Consider the following 9,039-nt stretch of genomic DNA (forward strand, 5'->3'; position numbering starts at 1 on the left):
AGGAGTCGTCCATGTTGGATGTCCTTAACTCTGGGACTACCTGTATTCATGAAGGCTTTAGAGTGTCCGTGTAAGTGATACTGCTTTATGAGATGATTTATTTCACACTTTAGAGAGTTTTTTTATCTTTTAGTGTGATTTCAATAGGTTACTGCAATTAGGAAACCACACACCTTAAGGAATACTATGGGGTTAACCCACCACAGGTAGCCTTCTGATCGGACAAAAGGAGTATCAACACAATGGAAACTTTGAAAGTTTGTGAGCACTGCCCTTTTCCCTTGTCTGTATGTACCCAATCAGCTCATTCATATACATCAGATCATTTTAAAAACTTTTTATGGAAGGATAAAAGCCAATATTAGGACAGATTTGGATACTTATACAAGTTCTATGTAAAATGTCATTTTAAGAAATGCAAAACTTCATTAAACAGTATATTTTAAAATATCTGCAGTTTTCAACTTTAAGTAAATGCTTTTAGCAAATCCCAAAGAACAAAGACTTCAAGAACAAAGGCTTTAAACAAGTGCTTCAAACCATGCTAGTATTTCTTTGCAAAAATGCTTTATTTTTTGTATAAGGGAACATTTATAGAAGATATTTTGGTGATTGTATTGGATAATGTTTATAAATAAGCCCTGTTGCAAATAAATAAAAATGTTAATTTATTTTTAATTGTGCTTTGAAAAACTTTTAAAGAGGTAACAACACTACACTTTCATCAGTGAAGTTGGGTCATCCAGCAAACCTGGAATGGATTTCAAAAAAGTAATTTACTATTTGTTAGCAAATGTTTTCAATCCTAGATCAGATCTATTCCAGGTTTGCTGGATCACCCAGCTTCACTGATGAAAGTGTATCCTCTGCAGAGCTTTAACAAATCAGACCCTTTGCCTGCTGAACTGCACAAATGGTAAAACAGGCTAAGAAACTAATTGCAAAAATGTTAATTCTTTAGCTAAGGTTTAACCATGATATATATTTTTTGCCTTACCTAAATTATTATGCATATGAGGGGTCTTTAAAAGTTTCCACACTTTTTTTAGTATTTGTACTTTTTTTTTCTCCATCATTACCATGACAATGGCAATTGGTTTATTTAGTCCAGAAAGTAAATGATTTACAACAGTGATATAATCTTCAATAAAAACTTTCATACAGAGACATCACATACCCCATGAGGCTGATGGTTTACCCTTCAGTATTACCTTTCAGTATTTAGTATATAGCATCATAAGGGGCATTCCTCAATTGTAAATTTACCAGCGCACAATCTGCTCACTTACAGAATGAGATCAATGCTCATTTTTGTAGAGGAAGACACATCACTTATTCTTGGGGGCATATGGAAGAACCAGAAAGATGAGTATAATCAAACACAGGGACATTTTCTGGGTTTGGTAAGTATATTTAATAAACATTTTCTGCTTTAAGTCCTCTTTACATCCTTTCTAGACAAAAAGAAGCAATTATTCCTTTCATTGCAGTGTGATTCCCACTGCAAGAGTATTTTTTTATTAATTTCCTAAATTCATCTTAAATCCCTATAAAAAACAGAAGCTAAAAACATGAAGGGAAACATCTGAAAAGTCCAGTGCTCCATCTGCTGGAAATAAAACATTAATATTAAATATTATTATGTCCCTTTTCATTTACCTGGCAACAAGAAAAAATAATAATAACCCAAATTCCAAAATTTATTAGGTAATACACAAATAAACTGAAAACAACAGATTGCACTGTGGGATCCAACGGCATTAGTGATCCAAACTTCAATGTCAGAAAGTTTGGTATTTGTTCATGGTAATTGTCATTTGATTGTGTTTGTCCTTTGACTTAATGGGCCATGTCCATGACATGTGCTAATAAATAAACTGTGTTAAGATTTCATACTACCCACAGTTATCAGTTTGCAAATTGTTGACCTCATCTCTGGTCAGCCATACTGGACTATAGATTAAAGCTGAAGTAAACCCAAAACTATTACAAAACAACAAAAACACACTTACCTTCGATCCTGCAGATCAGTCCTTCAGTCCGGAGGTTTCTTCCATTGGGTCCCACGTCATCCTGGTATCCTCCATCTTCTTCCTTCTTCCGTGTTCTCCTGCTTACGTCACCTAATCTCGCACTGCACAAGCGTAAGATTAGGTGACGTAGTTGGGGAGAAAACTTGACGGTCTCACTGTGCATGCGTGAGATCAGCAATTTTTTTCCTCCTGATGAAAGGGCTCCTTCTGAGCATGCCCGAGTTGCTTGGGCAAGTGCAAAAGGAGCAGCCAAGAGCTTGCGGGTATGTGTGACGTAGGTATCCCAGGAGGCTCTGCGCTCCCATTCATTCTTGATTGCCTAGCTGAAAAAAGGTGCGGCACTTAAAAAAACACTAACAAACAAAATGTTTACTTAAAATAAAAGGGTTGTCTATCCTTTTTTGTAAAGTAAAAATTCTGAGTTTAGGTACGCTTTAAAATCATTCCACAGGCTTTTTTGACCTTTCGATCATGACGGGACCCTTAAAATAACTTTCAGGTCTTCAGGGAATCCCTGCTATAGTTACTATATCCTATAGTTCACATACCATTAGCTTGGTGGTCAGTAAGAAGAATGTTACTAGCAGATATTGGTGTCAGGTAAACTATCTTGGAAGGCTCATTGCTCAAGAAACCCCTAGCAAACTCTGGAGGAACCCTGATTAACAAACACTAAATCTGTTTTCTTTCAGATTGATAAACAGGCATTTTACTGCAATATGGCATTATAAATATCTTAAATATCTTAAGTTAAGTAAGGTGTTTTTAATATTCTTTTAGGTAGCTGGACTTCTCTTGGACCACACCAAAGAGAGAAAGGGAGGGAATGAGCAGAGTTTAAACATCATTTCCCCTGAACTCCTACAGATAAAGAAACATATAGCACTATGGGTGGTTATTTACTAACAAGGCTATTGGTTGTGTCATCATCTACAGAAGCAGCCAGGGTGACAGCATTGCAAGCGTTTTACTGTAGGCAAGAAAAGCATTGGCTCTCTATCCCTGGTTCTATTAGTAGAATCAACAGGTAATTACAAAATGTTTCAGAGAGTGCTTAGAACAATTTCTACGGGCAGCCTACATCACACATGTGATTCTATAAATTTTTACCTTTCTAGGAGCTAGTATGTGGGAAAGAATGGCTTCAAAATACATGCCAGGTAAGATTGAAGCTGCTTTTTATAGGTAAAGAATAGACAGAATTTTTCGGCACAGCATCAAAAAGATTACATGTCCAATGTGCTATAAAGACAAACCAAAAACTTGAAACATGGCATAAGCTACTCTATGAAACTTTGTTATAGCCTCATACAATGATCCCCCACAAAACCTCTAAGCTGCTAGTGTGTATAAAAGCTGCCATCCAAATCCTGATTTTATTTATATGATAAAGCATGTTTACAAATTTCTGCTTACTTGCAGAGAAAATGCAAATTTCTAAAGCTTTCAGAATGCGATCTCCTGCCGAGAAAACAAAACAAAAATGAAAAAAAGGAGAAGACTGTGCCAAATATGCTGATAAAATACGGCATTTTCCAATTTTCTTCTTACCCAACGCTGTGAAATGGAGCACAGATCAAAGAGGAACAAGTAAAATACAAAGAGCTATTTAATAATAATTAGAACTATAGCAATCATATTTCATAGTTCTGACAGGTCTGTGCTGATAAAATGGGGAGATGCTATTGGTATGTTTTAATGCCCCTTGCACACCGCTAGTCCTCTTTGCCCTTCCTCTTGAAATATGTCCACCTGTTTTGTTTGTAGTAAGGACTTAAACAACAATAAAAGCAAAAGCACCTTTTTATATGCTGGAAAAGAGCTTTAACCCCTATTATGTTTGCAATAATGTATTTGCCCACATCATGAAGGGATTTCCTTAACATTAACACAGCAATAAAGCCTAACTGGGGGTCTAGACCTTTCTTTATTTAAATGTAAAAGAATGGCTTTTCATGCCTGAAATGAAGCATAACAAAAAAATCTGATGCAATAGTTTTTTTGAAGACCTTATTCTTATGTAGAGCAAATAAACAGGTATGCTACAATCCCCACCCTGTACACCTAGCCCCTTATACCCCCTGCTGCTCCATTCTGCTGGCTAAAAATTTCAACCCTTCCTCATATGGAAGTGTGTAGCTCATTCCATGTGACAGAACTGGGACAAGCACCAACATAAGAGTACACTGTATAGTCCATTGTAAGCCAAAACTTGAGTGATTCTTAGCTTTCACAGTATGGTTACACCAGTTCCAGGGAACAATGGACTATTGGAATAACAAAGGAAATGTAAGCATGTGCTGCTTGGGTTGGGGTGTTAATGGAATCCTGCAAGGGCAAATTAACCTCGGGCTGACCAGGCAAATACAAAGATGAAGTACATATAAAACATACAATGGAAAAACCACGGCACTGGCAACCTACACCCTACCTCTGCCTTTCTTGACTGTTTTAACATAGTGGAACCTTTGAAAAAACTTTCAGGTTTTGGGGAACCCCTGTTATAATTAATACATTTGCAGCTTACAGTACACTAGTGTGGTGGTCAGTGGAAAGAATGCTTTTTATATTGCCGTCCAGTGAGAAGAATGTCACCCTTACAGATAGGCAAAAAGATAATTAGTCTCTAGTAACTGAACTCATAGGTTCAAATTGCTCAAGGTCTAGGGACCCTAGACAACCTCCGAAGGAACCCTGTGGTTTCACTAATCCTGGGTTGAGAAACACTGCTCTACCAAATCAAGTGGTATTGAGGCACAGGTATGCACAGATACAGACATCATTATAAAGCTTACAGTGTTCGAAATTCGTATCCTTCTAAACCCTTATCGCTCTATCTAAAACAGTGGTCGGCAACCAGTGGTCCGCGAGAAACTTTTGGTGGTCTACGGCTCTGGCCAACCCTGCTGAGGAGTGCACCAGCCAGAGCTGCGAACCACCAAGATTTTCTCATGGACCACCGGTTGGCGACCACTGTTTTTGATAGAGGGATAAGGGTTTAGAAGGATACAAATTTCTAACACTGAAAGCACCGGCTAGAGCCGCGGACCATCTCCCCTAAATGGATAGCAGGCTCAGGGAATTGGGCTCAGACCTGCGATGGGAGAGTGTGCAGGTTCTGGCATCATGACTTCACTAAAGGGGAGGTTTCTTCCCCTTTGAGTGACACCCAGCTTTCCGCACATGCGCAGCCCAGAGCCTGTAAATTTATGGAATTTACAAAAAAGGTTGGCAACCGCTGATCTAAAATGTTTTTAGATATACTTTAGGACAGTTACAGAATTTCTATTCAATACATTCAAAAATTTTTATTATATGGTGGAAGTGAAACTCAACTCACAAAGTAAAAAAAATTAGAAGCCAACAAGTTCTGTATTGCAGAATGGACATTACCCATCTATTCTGCAACAACATTTTGGCAATTGGTTGTACCAATTGAAGCAATAAATTGGCAAGCATTGTGTAAAATATTCCCATCAACTGCTATTTTTTCTTGTGAACAATTCATTTTAGATTCAGTAATTACTCTTCTAAGCTTTAACGAATTTTACTAAGCTGGTAACGTTAGCAACTTTAAGCACAAAACATATGAAATGCAAATTATTTTGTTAACAGTATTGCTGATATTGGTAAAAAAAAATGTGATAAAATGGTACAAAATGCCCCTTCAGATTTTCATCATCAATAGAAACGCAATCTCAGTAAAAAAAATAAAAAATTTGCATATCTTTCTTTATGGGAGATATCATATACCCAAGAACATGATTTTCTGATCAGGTGAGACATAACCTTATATTAACATTTTAATAAAGGGCCAATTTTAGCTTGGAAAAAGAATAAAAAACTAAATGAGGATGCACTTTTTTTTTATCTTTACCTATGTTACTCTAATATAGGAACAACAGGGGATCTGTTTGTAATGTTTAAACACAAGATTCATACATTTTGGTAATTGGAATAAATTAAAAATAGATCCCTAAATGTACATTCTTACTTACATTAAAAAAGGTAAAAAAAAATAACTTCTCTAGACCTAAGCTCCCTCTTCTTCATTTCTCAATCCTTTCCCCACTAGTCATCAGATAACGTCATAAGGTTGTGGGGTCTGACATGAGGAAGCAAAGCCCACTTTTCTGCCAAGATAACTACGTTCAAAGATATGTAATAATGTCTAGTGCAAGGTATACTCTTGAAGACACTGTGGATTAAATAGCCTTAATACTATATGACAGTAAAACTTAGCTGTGGTAGATATCACTTGAGAGAGTGAAAACACACAAGTGTATCAGTTTTTTGCATTCATACATTAAAAAAGGTCATTAATTAGTTTAAGTTTAAGTTGAAAATTAGTTAATTTTAACAGCAAAAATAAATAAATAAATAGATAAATAACTCCCTTCTGTAAACCTATGCTACTTCCACCTCTCTTCTTTATCTTTACTCCACCAGTCACCAGATAACATGCCACCAGGTTGTAGGTGGGTGGGGGGGGGTTGACACGAGGAAGCAAAGCCCTGCTCTTCTACCAAGATGACTGCGCTGAAAGACATGCACAAATAAGGCAGTGTACGTGAGTATTGGAAAAAGATCAATTACATATCAACCCCACACAATAATGGCCCCTAGACCTTTGCCTTCTGGGTGCCTTTTTAAAACCCAGTTTCAGGTTATTTGAGGACCTAAAGGTACAAAATGAAATGGGGGGTTCTTTAAATGGCCACCAAATTACATGCATTGTACCTGAATTTTTTTACATTATTCTATTATTACATGAGCCAATTCAGGATAAACTCATGAAGACAAAGTGGATAAAATATCCAATGTACTATATGTCAGTAAGGCATAGCTGTGTTAGATATCACTTGATAGAGTGAATCACAAGTGTAATCTATTTTATGAAAAGCAGCCTCTGCTCACAGTAATTTTAGTGATCTGTGAAGCAAATGACTCCCTTTCTGGATTCTTCTGAGTCTTCAGGTACTAATTATTATCTATGAGACTAATGACAGCTTTATAATTACTTAAGAAAAAAGAAACAATTTACCTACAGGTTTCAAGAATGACAAATCTGCCAAATGACTAAGAGTACACAGCCCTCCCGAGAAATTGGTTACCTTGGAAACACTTAAAAGTTTTAAATATTAGAATAAATTCATACCTGTCTGAATTTTGGAAGGTGTCGGTTGTCTCCATTAAGTGTATTAGTCATATTGTAATCCTAGTAGAGGACAATTTCATGACTGTCAGATGCCATGCGATTCAGTAGTGTGGCTTCATTTTTTCTTGTTGACCCTAGAGAGTCAAACTATTCTATATTATGCTCCATAAATTCATTCACACCAAGCAGTAAAGGCACAGCAATACATTTCTGCAGGAAATTGAATATCTTGCCTGTATCAACCAGTTTTACTAAATGTACTAATAAAATATCCATAAAGTAAAGAAACCTATCACTACTTTCATTTTTTATGGATTTCTCTGTAATCTGCCTGTGGTATAGTAATGTTAGTATAGGAAATTGCAGTCACGGGGTTTAGAGATGGAATTTGTTAGCACACATCTAGCCCCACAATACATATATTGTACACTGACTGGCCACTTTATACACTTTGCATGTAATGGGCTGAACCCCCTTTGAGTTTAAGGTGCTAGAAACATTCAGGGGGTATGGTCCATTCCGATATTACCACATCGTGCAGATGCAGATTTGTTGGCTGCACATCCATGACGTGAATCAGTTATTCAGCTACATACCAAAACTGCTCTATTAGATTCATATCTGGTGACTAGAATACCAGTTAAGTACAGTGAACTCATTCTCATGTTCTAAAAACCAGGTTGAGATGATCCTAGCTTTGAGACATGGTGTGCTGACCTGCTGGACGTAGCCATGAGATGATGGGTATACTGCACTCATAAAGTGATAGACATGTTCAGCAAAAATATAAGGGTAGAATTTAATATTTAAACAATGCTCAATTTGTACTAAGAGGCCCAAATTGTGCCCAAACCATTAGTGCATATCAGGATGGGCCAATGCTTTCATGATGTTGATGTTAATTTGACCCTATCACCTAAATCAGTGATCCCCAAGCTTTTGGATGTCACGAACCAATAAAGTTATGGACTCCAGACTACCCATGTGCCGTGTGTTACTCAAAGGAGAAGAAACTTTTCCCCGAGTGACGACATGATGCCAGAACTCAGCCACTCTCCCATCGCAGGCTCAGACCTCCCATCGCAGTCCAGAGACACAACCCGCCCACCGTCCTGAGCCTGCGATGCATACTGGAGACATGGTCCGCAGCTCTGGCCAGTGAGTGAATACAGTATACACATCACTAAATTAGCACTATATACACTAGACCTGGATTCACTAATACTTTGTAAACAGAAATATATACACTAGTTACTATTCTAACACCAAATCACGAGGACTATTAAAGTGAACATTTACCAAAAGCATCAAAACCTGTGCAAGCAAAATGCAGTTTGCGTACACATTTTTGAATGATTAACTTCCTGTCCGGATTTATATGTCTAAAAGCAGATCAGTTTTTCATGAAAATGTATTTAAAGTATATAAAATGTATTTACAGTGTCAGTATAATAAAGTTTGAAACACAAAATCAACTCAAAATAATAAATTAAAAAACTTTTTTTAATTACTTTTTTACAAAAAATAATTTTTTTAAATGTAAAAAATAAATAAATATTATACTCATACTATTATATTATACTATTAAATGCAATACAAAATAATTTTAAATTCCCGCCACTCCCCCAACACAACAGCCGCATGCACCAGTGACTCATGTGAAGCAGAGGATGCAGGCCGGAGGAAGCAAAGAAACAGGGATTACGAAGAAGGACGCCGGCGGACCAGATACCACTCTATTATTCTTTGTTTTGCATTGGCTTTGCTAACCCGAGTGTGGCTCATGCTTACCGCTTTCAGCATCTTTTTTTTTTTTACCCCAAGCCACACTCGGGGTTACCGCTGGAG

The sequence above is a fragment of the Pyxicephalus adspersus genome, chromosome 11 (assembly GCF_032062135.1).
Source record: "Pyxicephalus adspersus chromosome 11, UCB_Pads_2.0, whole genome shotgun sequence".
Classification (NCBI taxonomy): Eukaryota; Metazoa; Chordata; class Amphibia; order Anura; family Pyxicephalidae; genus Pyxicephalus; species Pyxicephalus adspersus.